This window comes from Setaria viridis, chromosome 2 (assembly GCF_005286985.2).
Source record: "Setaria viridis chromosome 2, Setaria_viridis_v4.0, whole genome shotgun sequence".
NCBI classification, from domain to species: domain Eukaryota; kingdom Viridiplantae; phylum Streptophyta; class Magnoliopsida; order Poales; family Poaceae; genus Setaria; species Setaria viridis.
The window spans coordinates 14,831,696-14,856,683 of NC_048264.2; the positions used below are offsets into that span (position 1 = coordinate 14,831,696).

Sequence of the window (24,988 nt, forward strand, 5' to 3'; positions counted from 1 at the left end):
AGTGATTGCACCAGCACCACATCTGATGAATCCAACAATTAGCTGTAGCGGTTTACAAACTATTTTATGGCTGAAATGCAGCGTACGGTTCTTAAACTTGTCTTGAAAATTGCAGATAAAGGTCTATAACCTAGTTACTCGCGCTCTATGATTTTTGACTTGTCAATATGAGATCTCCACACTGATGTCACCCGGTTTTATAAGGCTAAAACCGAATGCAAACCATATGTATGCTAGGATCAGTTTATTCATACATGCGGCGACTTCATCATTGAATATCATTACAATGTCATACATAAATGTAACTTTAATACAAAATGATCCTTGGGTAAAAAAAATACACTTAAGGGTTCTAGCGGAGTGGGTCTTTCGAGCTACAGGCAGTCTTCTAGGGAATCGCCAGCCTAGTACGGAGCATCCAGGTTAAAGCTATCGTCTTCCTGGTACTCCACTTCTTCTCTAGCTTCTAAGCAGTGGTGGGGGAAATATAACAGGGGTTGAAAGGAAAAACGGTAAGTACATCGAAATGAATCATATGACATGAGGCCAAAGCAAGGAAAGGCTTACAAACTATTTTATGGTAAACTTGAAAATTGCAGATAAAGGTCTATAACCTAGTTACTCGCCCTCTATGATTTTGACTTGTCAATATGAGATCTCCACACTGAGATGCCATATCTGCAACCATATGGGTATTTTGGAAACTACCTAAATGATACATTTGACAAGTTTGATAATCTGGAATATATATTTCTTATGTGTACTACTATTATAAGATTAATGTATTTTTTGTATTTCTTGAAAATGGGCTTTAAATTGTTATGCCCATTGTAATTTCTAGTATATTTTCATATGCTCCTATTATTTAATTTAAATTATTCTTGTGGCTCATTTGAAGGCTCAGTTGTATTTTCTACTTTATTTAATTATTTTGCATTCATGATATATTGATGAAATGTTTTGTTCCTTGCGTACAAACTTTTTGTTCCAGGTGTATTCATGATTTGTTCCTTTCATACTTTTTTATTTTGTTAGTATCTAATTTGTTCCATGTATATAAATTGTATTTCCATTTACGTAATTCCTTAGTTCCGCTCGAACAATTTCTATTCTCACTTTAGTAGGAGCAATTTTATCCCAGATCTCGGACAAATCCCTTGTGAACTTGGAACATTTGTTCCACAGCCATAAAAAGTATTCCACCTTCATAAAAAAGTTTTGAGAAAATATACTCAAACATGATCTTGTTTTAAAGATTTTATCTTAAAAATATAATAGCGCATTTGGAATTTGATTTAGGACATATTAATTTAGGACATATGACCTTTTATGTTAGATGCGGATGATGTGATCAATTTTGTTCCCAGGTGCATGCAATAGCTCACCTAACATAATGAGGGGGAAGGAGGGGGTGGTCTTTGGGATATCTTCTGCCACCCACGCGGACTGTATCAACCCCTAAGTAGGGCACAAGCGTTTGTCAAGCGGTGAAGTCACGTTGTGTACTTGATGAGAAAAGAGAAAGTTGAACAATGACACGAAACGAGCGAGATGCCAAGATGGTTGCCGCCTTGTTTTTGGTTCTCAGTCACAAAAAGTGCTCAAAAGCTTTGTTTAGTTGGACTGAGGGGGTGTTTGGATACCAGGTGCTAAACTTTAGCAGGGTCACATCGGATATTCGGATGCTAATTAGAAGGACTAAACATGAGCTAATTACAAAACTAATTGCACATATGGAGTATAATTCGCGAGACGAATCTATTAAGGTTAATTAATCCATCATTAGCAAATGGTTACTGTAGCACCACATTGTCAAATCATGGACTAATTAGGCTTAATAGATTCGTCTCGCGAATTAGACTCCATCTGTGCAATTAGTTTTGTAATTAGACTATATTTAATACTCCTAATTAGTATCCAAATATCCGATGTGACAGGTGTTAAAGTTTAGCACGGTGTTCCCAAACAGCCCTGGAAATTGCTACTCTTCATTGTGAGTATCTGTTATTAAGTATAGTGCGATTATCAAGATATTCTAATAATATTTTGAGGCCGGGGTGGGGTTGTATGTCTTTCACAGGGAGAGGATATTTAGGTTAAGTCGAGGAATATGGATACCCGGGTACTCTCATTAAGGGCTTGACTGACTACCAATGGGCCGGTCCAACACAAGAAAGACAAGATGGGCCAAACCGGCCTGACTACACAAAGAACCCAGACTACATAGGTGCAATTGTCCCTCCGAAGTGGTTCATATGACCTCGTTGTAGCCTGCGATTGCTTTGTGAGGTTTGTTCCCCACTTACTCATGTGTGCGAGCTGGTGTTCTTCAGTTACCCTTGTGGGATTGCTGCTTGTCGACTAGGTGTTGCTGGTGAGGCGACCGACGACTAAGCCCAGTGAATGTTAGGACTGCCCGGAGCGTACAGCGGATAAACATCATGCTTATAGTGTGACGGGCTTTAAAGATCTTTTCATCGATTCGGGTTCTGACCGTGAGTTTCATCGTGGGTTCTTCTTCATTGCGGGAGATGGAGAAGGCTCGGGCAATGGCAATGGCAATCGACGGAGGCGAGGATCGTCGGGTGCTCCTGTTGTGGAATTCATTGTATTTTTCCTTTCGCTAGAGGCACCCTGTTCAAGGGGTTGGATGTAAAAGTATTGATAATGAAATCCAACCCTTCTTCTAAAAAAAAAAGCATGTACAATTGTCTATAGTAGTCGATTAGGGGACTTTCCATGTAACCATACCCTCAAATTATATAAGGGGAGGTGGAGTACCCTGGCACTAGGGGATGACTCATATATCACAATCCAAGCCCTAAACCATTTGAGCGCATTGCACGATACAATCCCTGAACAAGACCTAGGGTATTATGCTACAACGGTAGTTTGAACCTGTATAAATCTGTGTGTCTTGTGTCCCTGTACATATGTTAGTATCAAGTTCATGGTTTTGCAATCCCCTTCCCTCGAGTGGATTGCCGAACTAGAAATCCGACAGGATCAAAGAGCAAGGAAAGGGTTTTCATAGTATAGGATGGTTTATATAGAGTAAGAGAAAGTCACAAAAGCAAGCAAGGCACAATAACATCAAACGACAAAGGCTTGAACTCAGCTAAAGCTTTGGCAAATTCTTTTCACGAATTCGAGGTGTTACAACAAATCATGAAATTAAACATATCCATTGAGCAGAAGAGTTGACTTATATATGTTTAGAGACATTTGTTGTTAAACACACGTTGTACTCCGTCCGTTGTTAAATATATGACATTTATGACAAGCTATTTATTAGTTTATAGATGTTTCTTTTTACAGCATTTTCTTGTGAAATTCTTTTTACTGCATAACTTGTGTAGAACATTTACGGAGTACTCCTCCTTTTCAAATTGTAGGTCATTTTAGCTTTTCTAGGTGCATAGATATTATTATGCATCTAGATATAGTGTATGCCAACACTACTAAAAAACAATTTGTAGGGGCGCCCTGATTTTTCTAGGGGCGGACGAAATTGCCACCCGCACCTACAAAATGGGGTCGTTACTATAGCATACGGCCTGCCCCTAGAGAACTATTTGCAGGGATAGGCCACGGGATGATCCGCCCCTGGAAATGAGGGCGATTTCCACGGGCGGGCGATGGGGTGACCCGCCCCTAGAAATCACAATTTGCAGGGGTGGGTAACCCCATCACCCACTCCCAAAAATTATTTCCAGGGGCGGGTGATGACATGGCCTGCCCCTAGAAATGGTTACAATCCTTGATGCAATGCGCCATGTCCTTAGCAGAACATTTGGCATAGTAACTCACTGCCTTCCTGAAATGTGACTATAGCAGGTGTCGGTGTTTAGACCTGGCAACCTACCGAGGGGAGTGCCCGATGTGGTGTTTAGTTTGTGGGGCTCGCCGAGATTAGGAACTTGAAGGTGAACACAGACACACGATTTAGACAGGTTCGGGCCGCTAGATTGCATAATACCCTACATCATGTGTGTTGGTTGGATTGAATTGCTTTGGAGGGGGTCTCTACCTCACCTTATATTGTCGGGGTAGGGTTACAGGTCAATTGATTTACAAGAATACTAGTCGGATTTGACTAGGCAAGTTCTACTCTGATTGCTACGAGTACTTTTCCTAATTCTCGACTAGTTCCCATCTTGCCACGTAGACTGCGCTGTCCTGCGCCATAGCCTCCATGTTAGATATGTCTTAGTGTCCAGTCCTATATTTAGGACTATCCAAACCTTTTGGTGGGCCCACAGATGTATGTACAACAAGCCTCCGAGTACTTTTTAGTCAATTGCAGCAGTTCCGAGTACTTTTGTAGGCTTCACAATTAGTTTTCGTGTTCTTCGAGCACTTCATCAGGTTGAGTCTTCAAAAGTATGTGAGCACTGCCATGCGTCTAGAATGTGCTCAAGCCTCATTTAACTTAGTCTTGAATCCTTCATCTTTGAATTTTATATGGAAGTGCAACGAAGGTCGCATTCGATATGGAGTAACCTCTGAACCTTAGGTTGAATCGAAGAATCAAGCTGAGGTTCAATCTGTAATTTGCATTGCTTTCCCCTTAAAACCTAGCGAAAAAACTTTTTTTACCGATGAGCACGTGGCACACAGCCTCCGAGCCTTTTACCAACCAGTTTGGTGGGTATAAGGGTCAACCTTTGGTTAACGTGACCATCTCTAAATGGAAACCCTATCTCTTCCAAAAATAGAGGTAACTGCCAATCAGGTGCGGAATCTTTGGGTCCATTAAACCTGAATATTCCTTTATTCCCACTGTTGTTACAGCACCGCGGTTATAAATAATAGAGGAAAACATCCCTTCCGATTTACCTTTGCTATCTGCCATTTCATCTTCCACATTGTAGCTCTAGCACCACCGCTACCCAATCTCCGAGTGCTAGGGCCACCGTCCTCCTCCACTCAGCCCCCGAGCGCATGCGACAGAAGACACTCATGACATCGAGAATGTGGAGGAAAGCTGCTGCATCCAATGCGGTTGAGGGTGGGAAGAAGAAAGTGGACAAGAAGAAAGAGCTGCAACTGTTGGCACCCAAGTACGGGAAGATAGACCAAATTGCACCTTCGACTCCTGCGTGTGCTTGGAAACGATCGTCGCTGAAGGAGGAAGAGATTAAGGTCCTGGTGGGCGCGAATCTGTTTCAAGATCGAGATTTCATCAATTGGAGACCCGCCTTTGGCAACTCGTGGACACCGGAGGAGTACCTGGAAGAAACGGTAATCTTCACGCATTTCATTGAGCGTGGTCTTGCTCTTCCTGCATCAGATTTCTTCCGAGGTTTGTTGGAGTACTATAGATTGGAGCTAGTGCACCTGAACCCCAACAACATTCTACACATCACTATCTTTGTGCATCTTTGCAAAGGTTTCTTAAGGATTCGGCTCCGCTTCCAACTATTCTAGAAGTTCTTCCGAGTGAAACCGCAGCCGAAGATGGAGTGCAGCCAAGTAGTCGGAGGCGCCAAAATTCAAATGCGGGAGGAGCTCAATGGCCTCTACTTGGATTATGAGCGAATTGATTCACATGCCGGATGGAAGGAGAAGTGGTGATACATTGGCAACCATGACCCCAAGCTTCCTAAGCTAATAGGGCATCGCCCTACATGGAACAACAGATGGTTGGACGAGCCAAGCCATGGAGACTGCCTGCAACTACCCGAACTCCTGGACAGGATATCCAAGTTGAAGCAAGAAGGCTTGACTGGAGTTGGGTGGTATTCAACTTCATGAAGCGGCGTATTCAACCCCTGCAGCCGCGATGCCACTTGGGTTACGAGTACTCGGGAGTCACTGATCCATCAAGGCTATCTCCCAAAGAACTTAGCACATATGAGATTATGGCGAAGCTGAGGTGAATGTTCAAGAATGCGGGTGAAATCCCCACTATTGTGCGAGAGTTCTGTGCGGCCAACCCGCCACAAGCTGTAAGTACCCGTTGTCGCAGCCCCCGAGTACTCATTTTGTTAATGTTGGGGTGTACTAACTTGTCTGTCTGTGTAGGAAGATGTACATTTGTACTGCTCTGCTCCTCCTCCCGGATCAGAAGACATATGTGAAGCTGCTCCTCACGTCCATATGGCGGCGATCGCGGAAAGTGATGCCGAGGAGGAGGAAGAAGTAGTCAAGGCCTCCAGCAGCTCTAATTTTGATGTCGCAGAGGGCTTTGAAATCAAGGCCCGGCCATTTGATAAGGCCGGGTCATCCTCTAGGTCATCGAAGTGTGTAGTTGAAGACGATCTTGAGGCTGCACTTCCTCCACCTCAGAGGAAGAAATGGTCCATTGCTGCAAAGCGGGCCGTGAAGAAGCCTGTTACTACAGAAGATGTACCCCCCGTGGTAATAGCCTATGAAGAAGGACAAGATCCTGATGATCGAGTACTCACAGTAGGTAATTCCAATACCACCATGTCTACTCAAGATGGCATTGGTGGTGTGCAGGTACTTGAGGAGGTGACCGAGGCAGAGAAGGCGACTGCTGAGGCTACGCAACACAAGCTGCCGATCATCGAGGAGGTCATTGGAATCGAAGATGATCCAAAACCTCCCGTTGCTGAGGTGGAGCCTGCTAGTGCAAGAGCTACTCAAGGAACAGAGGCGGTAGCAAAGGTTGGTGATGATCAAGCTGCATCTACTCAACTCGCACCAAAGAAAGCCCTCTCTGACCATCAAGCCACTGCGCCTGATAGAGGAACCTTCCCTTAAGCTAAGGAGATCTTCAAAGTAAGTCTTGCTACTCCTTTGAGTACTAATTACAACTTGTGATCGACTTATTTCATGTCTCAAAAAACTTGTGTTATGTAGAAAATCTTCTAATGTGGAACTTGGAGGGCCGAGCCTAAAGCCTGTGACCGATGGTAGCAGCCACTTGGTCCAGGACGTTGCCCTGGCTCCAACAAGTTCGCAGCCAGAACAACATCTTGCACCAATAAGCAGCCCAGGTGCCATATCTCTCATAGCAGCGTTGATGTAGGATGTGGTATCTTCAAAGGTTTTAATAAGTCATTGAACTAGTAGATGAAAGGTAATTGATCTTCTCCCTTGGTCTTCGAGTACTGATTTTACTTGTAATACTGATCTTCTGGTGGATTATTTGTGCAGTGCTCGAGAAGTCGAAGGATGATCTCCAGGGACAAGTCACCGACTGGAAGAACTCTTACTACTAGGTGACGGATCAGCATGATAAGCTGACTGCATTTTATGAGAACCTGGATCATCACTTGAAGAAGGAGAGGAAGATGCGCGAAGACAGGGAGGTCGACTTGGTTAATGCCATGAAGACCCTTCAAGAGCGTGAGGCCAAGCTGGAAGCTGCAAGACTTGCTTTGAAGGAAATTTCTGAAGCATCCTAGCCGATAGCGGACATGGTGGAGCCCCCAGTTGAGGGTGTAGAGCCCCGCCCTCTATCCGAAATACTCAAGGATGTGACAGCGAAGTTCACTAGCTACATTCAGAAGATGGCGAAGTCTGTCTCTAAGCAGCTGCTGAGCTTCGTCAATTCATTCTACCCTTCAGCTGATCTGACGCCTGTGGTGGAGGGTATAACGGAGGATTGTTCGGATGAGCTCTTCCAGCAGTACCTGCAAGATCATTGAAAACATAGAGAATCATTTAGACCTTGAGTAGTCTTGTACAGAAAAGCAAACGTTAGTTCTTGTACTGTAAACATGATATGAATGCTCTGAAATGTAAATAATTCTAAGTCTTATTGCAATTACTGCTGCTTTCGACTTGTGTTTTTTTAGTGCCTCTTACGAACTACCCTGATAATTACTCGTACGGTAGATGTAAGTGTCTGCACACAAGGCTTCTTTGATGAGCCTCTTCAGATACGCAATTTAGTGTACTTAGGATGCGACTCCTTTCTGTAGAGTACAAGTACTCAAGGTATCTGGGTAGTTAGACCTCTTGGGCGAGTAGTCTCCTCATGGTTTCTTCAACTAGAGCCTATCTCTACAATGTCTCTATTGTATTGATGTTGTGCTCTTAAAAACCCTGGAACTGCAAACTTGTTATTACAAGCCGCGACTAGACAGACTTGCCTAGTAGAAAGTATCTTAGGTAGTTTAGTTAACCCCCGAAGTAGCGAGCCGCTAAGGGACAGATTTTTCCAGTGAGTTAGTAAAACTCTTTTAAAATTTTTGCAAACTTATTATTACAAGCCGTATGTGGGCAATTTTACCCAAGGAGCTGAATAGCTTGCTGTAGTTGTGCAGACTTGTTATTGTAAGCTGCGATTCGGGCGATTTTGCCTAGAGAGCTGAATAGCTCCGCAACTTGCTTCTGCAAGCCGTAATTAGGCAGAAATAAGTAGTCATATTACGACAAAAAATAAGTCTACTTTATTGAATTGAAATTCTACAACTAAGGCCGATGATCGATGTACATGAATGTGTAAACTAGGGATAAAATTGGCAAAGTTGCTCGATGTTCCACGAGTTGTCGATGTCTTCACCAGAGATGTGTTGGAGCCTATACTACCCAAGTCCAGTGACCTTGAAGACGATGAACGGACCCTCCCATGGTGAGTTTAGCTTGTGCAGCCCCTTGATGTCTTGAATACGCTTGAGGACCATATCCCTATATTGAACGAATGTTGTTTGACATTGCGATCATGATAGTGGCGGATTCCTTCAAGGTACGTTGCGAACTGGACGAGTGCTGCACAGTGAGCTTCTTCGAGGCTGTCTAAGTCTAGATGCCTTGTTTCTTCTGCTACACCCTCCTCGTACTGCTCAACTATTGGAGATTTCCACATGACGTCTGCAGGAAGGATAGCTTCGGATCCGTAGACCAGAAAGTAGGGAGATTGCCCTGTAGGGTTGCACGGTTGGGTATGGAGCCCCCAGAGGACATTGGGTAGTTCTTTGAGCGACCTGCATCCTTTCGTGTTTCCAATATCATGCAATCTTTTTTTGAGAGCTTCTAGTACCACCCTATTGGTGTGCTCAACCTTGCCATTGGCCCGTGGATGAGCGACAGAGACATACCAGATGCCAATCCCACTATTCTCGCAATATTCCTAGAACTCGTGATTGTTGAAGTTAGAGCCCAGGTCTATGATAATGCGATTGGGGAAGCCGTAGCGGTGGACGATTTCATCGAGGAAGTCGAGTACTCTAGCTGCCTTGGGGTAGGTTACTGGCTTCACCTCGATCCACTTAGTAAACTTTTCGATTGCCACTAGTACTCAGTTGAATACTCCAGGCACTGTAGGTAGTGGGCCAGTCATGTCAAGTCCCTAGCATGTGAAAGGCCAAGAGGGTGGTATGGTGATCAACTTGTGTGTAGGGACGTGCTGTTGCCTTGCGAAGAATTGGCATCCTTGGCATCTGCGGACTAGTTCCTCGGTGTTAGTAAGAGCTGTAGGCCAATAGAACCCTACACTAAAAGCTTTATGTCACACCCAGTTTTAAAGGTAAAACCGAATGCTACCTATATGTATGCCAGGATCAAGTTTCATACATATAGTGACATCATAAGTGAATAACAGCAACAGTATCACGTAAAAAGATACAAAGACTTACGAAACCATCAGAGATATACACCTTAATTATGGAAACGGAGGCTCCAAACTTCACAGGCAAACGACTGGGGGTTGCGTACGCCTAGAACTCAGCACCATCTTCACAACAACTTCATAGCAGCTTCTTCTTCTGAGCAATGTTGGTTATAGCAAGGGTGAGCACTTGTCGTACTCAGCAAGTGTGAGGAGAATATGAATGCAGGGGTTAAACAAGGAAAGGCTGACTGGTTGACTGCATTAAGCATTTTTAGTTGGTCAAATTTTATTAGCACCTGATTACTAAGGTATAAGTATATACCAACCCACAATTAATATAAGCATAAACATAAGCCATAAGCATATGGCACAACCATAACCATAGCATAAACCACAATTTAAATCCATCTTCAAGTATATTACTCATGTGAGGGTCCAGGCCGCTCTTAACCGTGAGCACGGCTGATCGATCAGTTTTACACTCTGCAGAGGTCGCACATCTTTACCCACAAGTCGCGTAAAAGCTCAAAAGAACTTTAGACCCAACCACGCTTGTGCTGATCAGGCACAATACCACACTTCCGAGGTGTGATTGCATAGGGACGCTACGAGGCCTTTACAAAGATTCATTAGTCAGTGGTAACCCGCTAAGGTTTCGGTGTCTGGCGTGCACCACCCATCCCAGGTAAAATGCAACGACTCAGTCCCCCCTCTTGCCTCATCACGAGTAAGGTCACCCCAGACTAAGGTTTCTAATTAATCAGCCAAGACCAGAGCCATTTAGTCTTGTGGTAGCACTGTTTTCCTGGGTGGTTCTCCATGTTCCAATTAACATTGTAATCTTGTATTAACAAGAGGTGTAGCATAAATAAAATAAGTTCATCATCTTTGTTCATTAGAACCACCATAACCCAAATATAGCAGCTAAGCATAGCTACCCAACAGAAAGGTAAACCCAGGTTGGCAAGGAATAATCACGAAAACTAGGCAAACCTTAATAGGACCCATCAAATTTAATGCAAGCATATGCAATAGTGATTAAACAGAGTTATTGGGATAAAAGCACAAGGACACACTTGCCTTTCTCCAACGAAAAGTTACTCTTACTTCTCTTCGGCTCTTGCTCACTTGAAACTTGTACTCTTAAGAGCTTCCGAACGGCGATCCTTCTACTCGGAGCAAACATCGGCACAAACATGCAAGCAAACAAACAAATACAACTAAGAGCAGTACACCAAAATAAAAGACAGACTTTAAAAGAGCGTACTAACGACAAGGCTCGATCTAAGGTCACGCGAACGTAAGGAACACTTAAAACGGAACTATGGTTGAAAAGATAAAGCTATCGAGAGTTTTGAATTATAAAAGAAAGATAAGAGCTACAAGCTTTATTTATTTTAGTTGAGAAAAGCAATGTAAAGATATTTCAGAGAAATATCCTTAGTTAGAATTAATCAAGTCATATTTATATTTTCATAAGAAAAGACGGTGTAAAGCTTACTCCAATTTTATTTATAAATATTTGAGTACAATTTATGCCAATTAAACATTTAATTTAAAAATAAGATACATGTAGACATCTAAGCGTATAGCTTTACATCTCGAGTTCAACTAAGTAGATTAAATTAAAAACACATTTACATTTATATTAGCCAAATTAATATTTAATTATGAAAACTCGAGATATAACCTATACAGATTTTATTTAGAAAACAAATTGAATAAACATTAATCAAATTGAATTTAATTTATGAAACGCCGAGGTATAACTCTAAGTGGCTTTTAATTGGAAGAATTATTTAGATAGGCATTAATCCAATTAACTTTAGTTTATGAAAAACCGATATATAACCTAATTGGCTTTTATTTAGAAGAGGGTATGAAGTAGGTATTAATCAAATTAACAATTATTATGAAAAACGATGTTTAACGCTAAATAGATTTTATTCAGAGAAGAACTCGTTTGTCAGGCATTAATCAATTTTAATATAAATTTTATTTTCAAAAACATGTGTGAAGGAAAACATACCACTAACGTGTAATTTACATCATTATGAATCTAACGCAACTTGAACGGACGAAAACGGAATTAAAACGTGGGTTCTATGGGTTAAACAAGGTTGTAGGGGCCTAAACGTAATTAACCGTAGACTTGGAGGGTTAGCTGAGAAGATTGGCAAGACACAAGAAATAGTGCTCGCGAAAAGGTTAAAGGACAGGGTTAGATTTGCAAAACCGCAGGGGCTGGACTGGATCTAGGGAAACTAATAGATCCAGGGGGTTATCTGCTAGTTTGCCAAGACACAAAGGAAAGAGGAAAAAATTACAAAGTTCTCCAGGGGCTAAACTGAAAAACGGCGCTTCATCTTCTTCCCCACGCCAGGAGCAGGCGGCGGACAGAAACAGAAGGCAAGGCAGTCTGTTACGGTTGCAAAAACAAGGAAAAGAGAGAAAAAGAGGGAATCGCCGGAAACGAAGTCCGATCTCGCGCATGAACGGCAAAATGGAACGATATCGACGAGGCGAACAAGATGGTGTGCTCACCTTCGGCAAGAGATGAACAATGGTGGCGGAAAAGCTCGCCGGAGTTGGGGAAGACGACGGAGCCGACATCGGATTCATGCAATCCACCACACCACGGCGTAGAGCTCGAAGAGAGGAACTCCATGGTGGTGTCGGTTTTCGCCGGAAGTTCACGGTTTCGCCGGAAAAGCTCGCCGGAGTTTGACAAAGACCGAACTTTGACTTCAGATCTACGGAGTTAGGAGATGCAACTCGTAAAAAGGTTTTCAGATCTGAAATCCTCGCGTCGAGACGAACGCGGTGATATATATATACGCCACACTCGGAAAAGATATTTTCGAGTTGACTTTTTGATTTTTCGGATTTTCTGAATTTATTTATCTGCGCGAAAACAATTCCAAAAATAGCTGGACTCGTTTTCTAAAGCAAGAAAAATATCTAGAAAATTCTGAAAAATCTGAGATAAATCTCAGTGATGAATTGGGATGCAAGGAATCCAAATAAAATACTTGGAGCTCGTGAAAAGGATTCTAGAGCCTTCTAAAAATTAGATTTAGCTCTAGGAAAAGGAGAATAATTTCCGGAAAAAGATGGAAAATTCTCACAAGGGTCTGGGCAACGTCTAAACGTATTTTCAAACTTTTGCACTCAAGAAACGCCAAGATGCAGCGACATGAATGTACAGACATAGAATAACATTTTTAATTTATGAAAGCAAACAATTATTTTTCCTATACTAAATTTCCTGTAAAAGAAAATTAAATATTGGGAAAATTTTAAAATTATGAGAAAATCATTGTTTATTTATCCCTTTTATTCACAACCTGAAATTCGGAAATTTCAGGGTGTGACAACACTACCCCCCTTAACAAGAATCTCGTCCCGAGATTCGCAAAGGCTAGCAAGAGACAAAGGTTTAGGTGGGTAGCATCCAACACTTATTAGCTTCTTCCTAGATCGTTCATCCTTACGTAAGCCCCTCAATCATGCTTCTTTATGCTTCACTACATCACATAAAACACTTCAGGGATACTTAGTCTAATTCCTCTTTTAAGTATCCTTTCCTTCCCTCTGCTTCTTTGGCCCATCTTTGAAGAATTTTCTTCATTTCTTGGTAAAGTGATTTGAATAGAGCTGAATTGCTTCCCTCCGGCTCGACTGTCACCCTTCAAGTCTTCATACGCATCCTTGAGTCTTCTTATCCATCTGGTCCAAACGCTTGTTGGGGCATTGACTAATGAAATGTCCCTCTTCTTTACGGTAGAAACATGTTTTTCTTGCTTTGGTACTTTGGCAACTGAATGTGGTATGGGAATTGGGCATTGGAAATTGATGGCATTCTTTCCTGATTGAGGCGTCTTGATCATTCGTCCTGACAAAGAGGCCAACTGATGTTGTCGGGTTGAAGGCAGAGCTTTTGGGTACTTGGTCCTGGGGTTGATCATCTTTCTCTTTTGCACACCAACTAATCAAGATGTCCATTTTCTCCACACTGGAGCCAATACAATTTGGCTCTAGCGGACTTGGTCGACTTATGCTTTATTGGACAGTTATTGGCATAAGGCCCTTCTTCACCGCATCTGAAGCACAATACTTTTACACATCCATCTTGGTTTCCTTTCTACTCCCTAGTAACTCTCGGTGGAATAACTGGTGCATCAGGATTCTTATTGATGGGGTTACCATGTGGATGGTGAACAACTTTAGGCTGTGGTTGGTGGAAACTAGGCTGAGTATTGTTATCTGCCAATGGTTGTGGTAACTTCATCTTCTCTTGACTTGCTTTACTAGTTGGCTTCTTGGCTCGCCTACTCCTCTAGGGCTGAAATTCTTTGAAAGAGATACTCCAACACTCAAGGTTCATAGTCTGAGTACTATCTTCATCTTGGGTAACTTCCTCTAGGGATGGCCCTTGGGCATCCAACTTCCTCCTCTTATTGATATCTAAATGATGATGTTGTCTAGCTTTAGCTGTCATTAGGCTATCTTCTTTCTGGAGACATGGAAGACGATGGTGTTCCTGGAATCTTAACATCTTTGTATTGTCTCTCCATTTCCAGCTCCGACGTTCTATGGCTTCTCTTGTTCCTTTGACAGTCCCAGGCTTCAGCAACTTGCCTCTTCACTAGTCCAGTGGGAATTCTAGCCTTGGTTATCTCCATGTTATGAGGGGATGATGTGTCAGTCTGTTTTCCTTCCTTGTAAGACTTGAGCCTGCATAGCTGATAGCTTCTCGTTGTCGAACGGTGGTGGAGCAAACAAAACGTGATGGTCATCACTGGTGATAGGGTTGTGGTTCTGAGGAAGTGAGGCTTGCTCTGTGATATACTGATGGATATGGACCATGGTTTGAGACATTGCTTGTAAAACCTGAGTTTGTATTGCCATATACTCTAACATCTTGCGTTCGAATGATGCGGCTACAGGTGGAATGTTAAGATCTCCTTCATTGGCTCTATCTTCATGATTTTCATTGGGACTCGCCATTTGGTTTTGTGATAAAGATAGGATCGGTAGAAAATAGGAAATGGATAAAATTGCAGAACAAGGTAGAGCACTTCATGATATCTTCGTCTTTTCTTGGTCGTCATCCAAGTAAGGTAGGAGGAAGGATAGAAAGCAGCAAGGTGGCAAGTAAACTAGGGTAGGGCCTTCTTTCCTTTGACTTGCTTCTATTCCGACGGTGATAGTGGCGATAGCCTCTGCTTGTTGATATTGGTGTTGCCTTCACTCTCTTCTTGATGTCCATCAGAACTGGGAGATAGAAAGAAAAATAACAAGGATGTGGGAGGTACAAGCAGATTCAAAGAGAGAAAAGAAAATAAAAAGGTGGGAGACAACAAGTTTCTTATGGCAGAGTGGATAGTCTTTCATCTTTTCTTGTCGCGAGTAGAATCTCCCTGCTTTCTTCATCTTCTTTGGTTCTTGTAATCATCATTAGAGTAAGATGGAGATCAGAGTAAAGCCTTCTATTCTTCAACTTGCTTATAGCGAGACGGTGGTGGTGATGTTAACTCCTGCTTGTTGACGTTGGTGTTGACTTTAGTTCCCTCTTTTCTGATATCCTTCATTGTCTCGGGTAGAAAGCAATGGATGACAAGGATATGGGAGATTCAAAAGAAAAACCCAGCTAGGCAACTGATGTCATTGTAGATAGAAGACCCACAATACACCAACAATCATTACAAAGAAACAAATCAGACAATTTCATCAAAACAAGCATCATAATGCAAGCACAAAATTTCACCAGTCAACACACAATTAGGGAACGACGCTAAACGTTGTTAGTAAGGCTGCGAGGGGTACTTCCTAAGCATGTGTTGTTTGGTAAGGCTTCAACATGCTTGGTGTCCTTCAGCTTGTGCAGCATTGACTCCAGCTGTTTGGTGCACGTTTCAGTTGCTCAGACTTGACTTCTAGTGGTGAACTGGTAACTTCATTCTCCAGATGTCTTGAACAGGCTTTAAGACAGGTGGCATGGATCATCTAGATATTTTTGAATAAAATGAGACATTTTGGAATCAAAAGTCAAGGAAAAGATTCCAAGGTAGCATTTATTTCAAAAGCAACGAGAGGTACTATGGGGAAGATGGATATACTGAAAATAAAGTTAAGGAGGAGATAGGTTTACAAGGATAAGTAAGTAAGGAAAACATTAAGGAGGCAAATGAACAGGTGATGAGAGAGTAGCAATATCACTAAGAAATCAAGGAGGTGTATTGCATCAAACAGGTAAGATCATTCATCAAGAAGGAGATGCATGATCAAGATCAAGCAGTGATCAAGGAGAGAGGAAAAAAACAGACAAGGATTGAGGGTCTAACATTTGCAAGACAAGTAGTGCAAATGTAAAGAGCTCAAGTTATCAAGGAGGATTGAGAAAAGAAAAATGATCAAGGGGTGAGAATATTTTTCAGAAAGGTCAAGGATAAGGCAGGAATTGTTTATATAGTAAAATAGACCTTAGGAAGTGACCATTGCTATCTAGGCTTACGTCCTACAGTCGATACGGCTCTGATACCACTTCTGTCACACCCAGTTTTAAAGGTAAAACCGAATGCTACCTATATGTATGCCAGGATCAAGTTTCATACATATAGTGACATCATAAGTGAATAACAGCAACAGTATCACGTAAAAAGATACAAAGACTTACGAAACCATCAGAGATATACACCTTAATTATGGAAACGGAGGCTCCAAACTTCACAGGCAAACGACTGGGGGTTGCGTACGCCTAGAACTCAGCACCATCTTCACAACAACTTCATAGCAGCTTCTTCTTCTGAGCAATGTTGGTTATAGCAAGGGTGAGCACTTGTCGTACTCAGCAAGTGTGAGGAGAATATGAATGCAGGGGTTAAACAAGGAAAGGCTGACTGGTTGACTGCATTAAGCATTTTTAGTTGGTCAAATTTTATTAGCACCTGATTACTAAGGTATAAGTATATACCAACCCACAATTAATATAAGCATAAACATAAGCCATAAGCATATGGCACAACCATAACCATAGCATAAACCACAATTTAAATCCATCTTCAAGTATATTACTCATGTGAGGGTCCAGGCCGCTCTTAACCGTGAGCACGGCTGATCGATCAGTTTTACACTCTGCAGAGGTCGCACATCTTTACCCACAAGTCGCGTAAAAGCTCAAAAGAACTTTAGACCCAACCACGCTTGTGCTGATCAGGCACAATACCACACTTCCGAGGTGTGATTGCATAGGGACGCTACGAGGCCTTTACAAAGATTCATTAGTCAGTGGTAACCCGCTAAGGTTTCGGTGTCTGGCGTGCACCACCCATCCCAGGTAAAATGCAACGACTCAGTCCCCCCTCTTGCCTCATCACGAGTAAGGTCACCCCAGACTAAGGTTTCTAATTAATCAGCCAAGACCAGAGCCATTTAGTCTTGTGGTAGCACTGTTTTCCTGGGTGGTTCTCCATGTTCCAATTAACATTGTAATCTTGTATTAACAAGAGGTGTAGCATAAATAAAATAAGTTCATCATCTTTGTTCATTAGAACCACCATAACCCAAATATAGCAGCTAAGCATAGCTACCCAACAGAAAGGTAAACCCAGGTTGGCAAGGAATAATCACGAAAACTAGGCAAACCTTAATAGGACCCATCAAATTTAATGCAAGCATATGCAATAGTGATTAAACAGAGTTATTGGGATAAAAGCACAAGGACACACTTGCCTTTCTCCAACGAAAAGTTACTCTTACTTCTCTTCGGCTCTTGCTCACTTGAAACTTGTACTCTTAAGAGCTTCCGAACGGCGATCCTTCTACTCGGAGCAAACATCGGCACAAACATGCAAGCAAACAAACAAATACAACTAAGAGCAGTACACCAAAATAAAAGACAGACTTTAAAAGAGCGTACTAACGACAAGGCTCGATCTAAGGTCACGCGAACGTAAGGAACACTTAAAACGGAACTATGGTTGAAAAGATAAAGCTATCGAGAGTTTTGAATTATAAAAGAAAGATAAGAGCTACAAGCTTTATTTATTTTAGTTGAGAAAAGCAATGTAAAGATATTTCAGAGAAATATCCTTAGTTAGAATTAATCAAGTCATATTTATATTTTCATAAGAAAAGACGGTGTAAAGCTTACTCCAATTTTATTTATAAATATTTGAGTACAATTTATGCCAATTAAACATTTAATTTAAAAATAAGATACATGTAGACATCTAAGCGTATAGCTTTACATCTCGAGTTCAACTAAGTAGATTAAATTAAAAACACATTTACATTTATATTAGCCAAATTAATATTTAATTATGAAAACTCGAGATATAACCTATACAGATTTTATTTAGAAAACAAATTGAATAAACATTAATCAAATTGAATTTAATTTATGAAACGCCGAGGTATAACTCTAAGTGGCTTTTAATTGGAAGAATTATTTAGATAGGCATTAATCCAATTAACTTTAGTTTATGAAAAACCGATATATAACCTAATTGGCTTTTATTTAGAAGAGGGTATGAAGTAGGTATTAATCAAATTAACAATTATTATGAAAAACGATGTTTAACGCTAAATAGATTTTATTCAGAGAAGAACTCGTTTGTCAGGCATTAATCAATTTTAATATAAATTTTATTTTCAAAAACATGTGTGAAGGAAAACATACCACTAACGTGTAATTTACATCATTATGAATCTAACGCAACTTGAACGGACGAAAACGGAATTAAAACGTGGGTTCTATGGGTTAAACAAGGTTGTAGGGGCCTAAACGTAATTAACCGTAGACTTGGAGGGTTAGCTGAGAAGATTGGCAAGACACAAGAAATAGTGCTCGCGAAAAGGTTAAAGGACAGGGTTAGATTTGCAAAACCGCAGGGGCTGGACTGGATCTAGGGAAACTAATAGATCCAGGGGGTTATCTGCTAGTTTGCCAAGACACAAAGGAAAGAGGAAAAAATTACAAAGTTCTCCAGGGGCTAAACTGAAAAACGGCGCTTCATCTTCTTCCCCACGCCAGGAGCAGGCGGCGGACAGAAACAGAAGGCAAGGCAGTCTGTTACGGTTGCAAAAACAAGGAAAAGAGAGAAAAAGAGGGAATCGCCGGAAACGAAGTCCGATCTCGCGCATGAACGGCAAAATGGAACGATATCGACGAGGCGAACAAGATGGTGTGCTCACCTTCGGCAAGAGATGAACAATGGTGGCGGAAAAGCTCGCCGGAGTTGGGGAAGACGACGGAGCCGACATCGGATTCATGCAATCCACCACACCACGGCGTAGAGCTCGAAGAGAGGAACTCCATGGTGGTGTCGGTTTTCGCCGGAAGTTCACGGTTTCGCCGGAAAAGCTCGCCGGAGTTTGACAAAGACCGAACTTTGACTTCAGATCTACGGAGTTAGGAGATGCAACTCGTAAAAAGGTTTTCAGATCTGAAATCCTCGCGTCGAGACGAACGCGGTGATATATATATACGCCACACTCGGAAAAGATATTTTCGAGTTGACTTTTTGATTTTTCGGATTTTCTGAATTTATTTATCTGCGCGAAAACAATTCCAAAAATAGCTGGACTCGTTTTCTAAAGCAAGAAAAATATCTAGAAAATTCTGAAAAATCTGAGATAAATCTCAGTGATGAATTGGGATGCAAGGAATCCAAATAAAATACTTGGAGCTCGTGAAAAGGATTCTAGAGCCTTCTAAAAATTAGATTTAGCTCTAGGAAAAGGAGAATAATTTCCGGAAAAAGATGGAAAATTCTCACAAGGGTCTGGGCAACGTCTAAACGTATTTTCAAACTTTTGCACTCAAGAAACGCCAAGATGCAGCGACATGAATGTACAGACATAGAATAACATTTTTAATTTATGAAAGCAAACAATTATTTTTCCTATACTAAATTTCCTGTAAAAGAAAATTAAATATTGGGAAAATTTTAAAATTATGAGAAAATCATTGTTTATTTATCCCTTTTATTCACAACCTGAAATTCGGAAATTTCAGGGTGTGACACTTTACCAATGATCGTTTGTGAGGATGCATGGTTTCCGCAAATACCTTTGTGAATTTCCTCTAGTATGTCCTTGCCATCTTGCCGTGAGACGCATTTCATGAGTACTCCTGATGATACACCTGTTGTGTAAAGCTTGTCTCCGACTAGAATGTAGTTCTTGCTGCACCGTGAGACTTGCTCTGCTTCTGTCTTGTCTGGAGACAACTTGTGTTCTTTGATGTAGTCGATGAAAGGAGCTCTCCAGTCCACGTTGATCATCATAACCTCCTGATCTGGTGCGGCAGGACCTCGATCAGTGGTTGTTGATGGTGCCAGCTTCGTTACGGATGGCTTGTGTAGCTCATGGATGAAAACCCCTGCTGGAACTTGAGCTCGAGTAGATCCGAGCTTGGATAAGACGTCCGCGATAACATTGTTGTCGCGAACTATATGGTGAAACTCCAAACCAGAGAACTTGTTCTCTAGCTTGCATACTTCTAGGCAGTACGCATCCATGTTCTCCTTGTGCAATCTCAGTCGTTGTTGGCTTGATTGATCACCACCATTGAGTCACCATAGACCAACAATCGCTTGATTCCTAGTGAGACTGCTAGGCGGAGCCCGTGCAAAAGCGCTTCGTATTCAGTTTCATTGTTGGATACTTCCTAGAAGATTTGCAAGACGTATTTGAGTTGTTCACCTTTGGGAGATATTAAGAGTACTCCTGCACCGACGCTCTCGAGCTTGAGTGATCCATCAAAATACATGACCCAATGCTCTGGACGCTCTACTGGTGTTGGTAGTTGGTTCTCCTGCCACTCTGCCACAAAATTGACTAGGGTCTGGGACTTAATTGCAGTCCTCGACTTGAATTCTAGGGACAATGCTTCGTGTTCTACCGCCCATTTAGATATTCTTCCATTGCATCCCGATTGTGGAGAATTTCTCCCAGGGGGAAGACTGTGATGACGGAGATGTTGTGCTCTTAGAAGTAGTGTTGTAGCTTCCGCGAGATGAGTAGTATTACATATAGCAATTTCTGGACTGGTGGGTATCTAGCCTTGGAATCTGACAACACCTCGCTGATGAAGTAGACGGGCCTTTGTATTTTGTATACATAGCCTAGTTCTGGTCTCTCAACCATGATCACCGTACTGACGACGTTAGTAGTCATGGCGATGTAAAGCAGCAAGTTTTCATTAAGGTTTGGCTCCATGAGGACTGGTGGCTTTGATAGGAAGTCCTTTAACTGTTGTAGGGCTTGATCTGCCTCCTCGGTCCACTAGAATTTGTCTTGCCACTTGAGTAGTTTGAAGAAGGGTAAGCCTCATTCTTCAAGCCTTGAGATGAATCTGTTGAGAGCCGCCGTGCATCTAGTTAGCTTATGAACGTCTTTGATGCATAATGGGGCATGCATGTCAGTGATGGCGAAGATCTTCTCGGGGTTAGCTTCAATTCCTCGGTGATTGTTGGTGAACCTGAGTAGTTGGAGGGCATGCCAAAGATGCACTTTGTCGGGTTGAGCTTCCCCCGAAATTCTTGCAAGCTCGCAAAAGTTTCTTCTAAATTCGCAATCAGGTCGTTGGGATTTCTGGTCTTTATGACCACGTCATCCACGTATGCCTATTCGTTGTGGTGTAGCTGCTTCTTGAAGCACTCCTGGATTGCCTTAAGTAGCGCCTGTGTTCTTCAACCCAAAGGACATTTGTGTAGCAGAAAGCTCTCTATGAGGTGATGAATGCAGTTTTGATTTGGTCTTCTTCCTTGAGAGCTATCCAGTGATACCCCAAGTAGCAATCAAGGGAGCAGGGTAAAGTGCATCTAGCTGTGGAGTCGATGACTTGATCAATCCTAGGGAGCCCGAAGGGATCCTTTGGACAGTGCTTGTTGAGGTCTGTGTAGTCGACACACATCCTCTACTCATTGTTGTTTTTGTTTTGTAGCAGGATGGGATTGGTAATCCACTCTGGATGATAGACTTCTTTGATGAAGCCCACCGCGAGTAGTTTGGCTAGCTCTTTTTTGATGGCTTCCCTTCTGTCCTGGGTGAATCATCGTAAGCATTGCCTTTTTGGTGTAGCTCTTGGATCCACGTTTAGTGAGTGCTCGATCAACTGCTTGGGCACCCCTGACATATCCACTGGTTTCCACGCGAAGATGTCTCAGTTGGCCCGGAGGTAGCTGACAAGCGCGCTTTCCTATTTAGGATCCAGCCCTGCACTAATCAAGGCTATCTTAGAGCTATCACCAGTCTCAAGGTCAATGGCTTTGACGTCTGCTTCACTTGCCGGCATGACCTTCGTTGCCCCTGACTTCTTTTCTAGGATCTCGAGTTCTGATGGGGACAGCTTCTTGGATGCGACGAAGACTTGTATCATCGAGTTTGGTACTTGAGTAGTTGCTGCTAGCTCCCCGGCTTCCGTGTCGTAGTCGTATGACCTCTTCAAGTCTCGACGTAGGGAGAGTACTCACTTTGGTCCTGGCATCTTGAGTACTAAGTACACGTAGTACGGGATGGCCATGAATTTGGCCAATGCTGGTCTTTCGAGGATAGGATGGTACAATGTTTCGAAGTCTGCCACCTCGAACCGGATGTATTCTGTAGTGTTCTTTGATCCCAAAGGTAACTAGCCAAACCACCTAACCGAGGGGTATAACCGCGTTGCCTGAGACAATCCCATAGACTAGAGAGTTCATTGGGGTGAGCATATCTGTGATGTCGAGGCCCATCCTCTTCAGTGTCTTGGCGAATAGTACGTAGAGACCGCTACCGCCATTGATGAGTACTTTACTGAGTCTGGATCCAGTGACAACAGGGTCCAGGTGTGACATCCCTAGTGTTTAAAAGGATAAATCAAGAGAAATTAAGAAGGAAATTAGAAACAAATCAAAGTTGCCAAGTGTCAAATTCAAAAACCATTCAAATTCTAGCTGTGTGTATAAACACCCTCAAATGGCACTCACATGGGTAGGAAATATAAATAGATTTTTATATGAGAACATGAATTTTGGCCAATATAAAAGTTGTAGGACTTTTCAAAATGAGCAACTTTCATAATTAGTACTTTCTCTGATTTTGAGTGGAAGGCATTTAAAAACTAGGTCAACATTTGGTCAATTTCAAGTCAAATTCAAATCAACCTTGCCCGGTGTTCCACCAAAGTTTTGGCAAGTTTATCTCCAAATCTGTTGTGTTTTTCACCCATCAACCTTTGTAGAAGTTGGAGCCCATAGTTCAAGCTCAAAGTTTTATATTTGAAAATTTTCATGTTTAGTTCAAATTTTGAAAGCAAATCTAGCCCAAAGATCTTGCCTACGCGTGCCACGTACGAACCCATGTGCGCCCAGTGTGCAGTCACCACGCGTGGCGAGCGTGACGTTGCCGCGCGGCGCCACCCGCCTGGCACAGCACCGTCGGCCAACCACCAGCGACCACAAGATGACTCGAGCCCAGCCTTCGCCAACCGCGCGATCTCCCCCTCCCCATGCCAAATCCTCGCCGGCCAACCCCGAGGCGCGGAGCATGAGCGCACGAGCTCTGCACGCCACCGTCGGCTAGTCCCAGCGTGCCTCCACATGCTGCCTCTGCCAGGTCACCGCCAGTCCACCCAACTGTGCCATGAGCCCACCCTGACGTCGCCAGCTCCCCCATGCCGCATTGTCGCTATAAAAGGGCGCTCGCCCAGCTCGCCGGCGCTACACCCTTCCACTTTCCCCCCCTCCGTCAAGCGCCATTGAGGCCCCTCCGCCGAGCTCCCCCATCCAAGCCATGCCGAAGTTGGTCGAGCCCTCCTTCATGCCACCTCAGCCTTACCGCACATTCCTGAGCCCTTCCCCGGCCTTCTCCATCGCTGCTCTCGCTGGAGATGATGCCAGAGCGCCTCACTCGAAGCTTCACCGCGGAGTACCGACACCGGACCTCCTCTGCCCTCGACCCCCATAGCCAAACGACCATTGGTGAGCCGCTTGTCACTCCCCTACCACTAGCCCGCACCCACCCCGCCGGACCTCGCCGGATTTCCACCGACGCGCCGCCGGCCGACCCTCAAGGGCTGCATTGCAAACCCCATTTTTGTTCTAGGGTCCTTAGTGCAAGTATGTAGGGGCTGGTTGTGAAGCTTTAAATGATCCAAGGGCCTCAGCGCGAAACGTGTTTTCCTTTTTTGGTTTTAAATTGAATTAAATGGCTAAAACTTGAAAAATATCTAGGAAAAGGTAGAAAAATGAGAAAAATATGAAACTTGTTTTTCTAGGTTCTTAATCACGTATAGATTAGTTTAAAGATATTCATGTGCATGTTACTATCCTGTATCTAGCACTAGAATTTATTTTGTATAAAAGCCATTAAATGCCTTATAAATCATATAGTGCTCTAAAAATGCTGGAACCACTTTTGTTAGCTTCCTTTTGACATGTATGTTCTGGATATTTAATTTTTGATACTGGAACACATGATGTTCATACTATTTTAAATACAAATACTTAATTGCTGTCGTAATCTTGTTAATTGCATGGTAAATAGAGGAAAATAGATAAAAATGCAAAGTAAATTTGTTAGATTCTTGATGTCCATGTATGATTAGTAAAAATACTTGCTCCTGTAAAATATGTGTTTTCCATTGCTTAATAATACATGTTTTTTAATCTTCTTATTATGAAATAAATAGTTTTCATGCTCATAAACCCTTAAAAATTCACAGTAGCATATATTAGTGTCGTTAACCCTTCTATAAAATTTGTGGAACTAAACTACTGATGAAACTCTAGTTGAAAAAATCATTCTTCATGTTCTCCTATTTAACACTGTTTGATTTTTAATAAATTCTGTAGATGTCAAATTCATCTCAAAATTTTTATAGTAAATATCTTGTGTAGAGGGAAAGTTCCTGTAAAAATTTCATGTTCATATATTAACAAGTGCTCCCTGCTAGCTTGTTTATTTATAACAATTATTATTAGGACTCATAGGCTCATAAGAGATTAATCGTGCTTTTCTTCAGTAGCATTATCACTCTTAAAAATGGTTTCTAAGCAGTACAACATGACACCAACTTTATCTTATGAATACTAAGTTCTAAGAATATTATATGTGTACACAATCACCGTCAAAGTAAAACCCAGGTTTTCTTCACAACGCACCTTGTTTTATGAAGAAAAGATTTGTTACAAACTTGTCTAGGTGAATGTGACCAAAAGAAAGAAAGGTTTAAAATCTTGTCTAGGTAAATTTGGTCGAAGATGCACCTTATGTTTCTACAATGATTAACGAAATGCAACCTACATTATGAATGGTTATAAATGAAATCTTATGCATATGCATCTCATGTAGAAGCTAACCTCGCTGACGGCACGTACGAGTTGGTTCCGGAAGCTAAAGAGGAACACTCAGCTACTGCAGTGAACCTGATCAAGACCGCTCAAGACCTGAGCCAAGCTTCGGAAGAGCCACAGG

At 42.3% G+C, this 24,988-nt stretch overlaps 1 long non-coding RNA gene across 1 annotated transcript; it reads right to left on the minus strand.

The window, feature by feature from the left end:
* Positions 1 to 8,924: 8,924 nt before the first annotated feature.
* On the minus strand, positions 8,925 to 19,539 carry LOC140222047 (uncharacterized). The gene is made up of 3 exons (XR_011897592.1): positions 18,725 to 19,539; positions 12,071 to 17,349; positions 8,925 to 10,695 (listed from the first exon to the last, which is right to left on the minus strand). It is a non-coding gene; the product is annotated as an uncharacterized lncRNA (long non-coding RNA).
* Between the last annotated feature and the right edge of the window lie 5,449 nt (positions 19,540 to 24,988).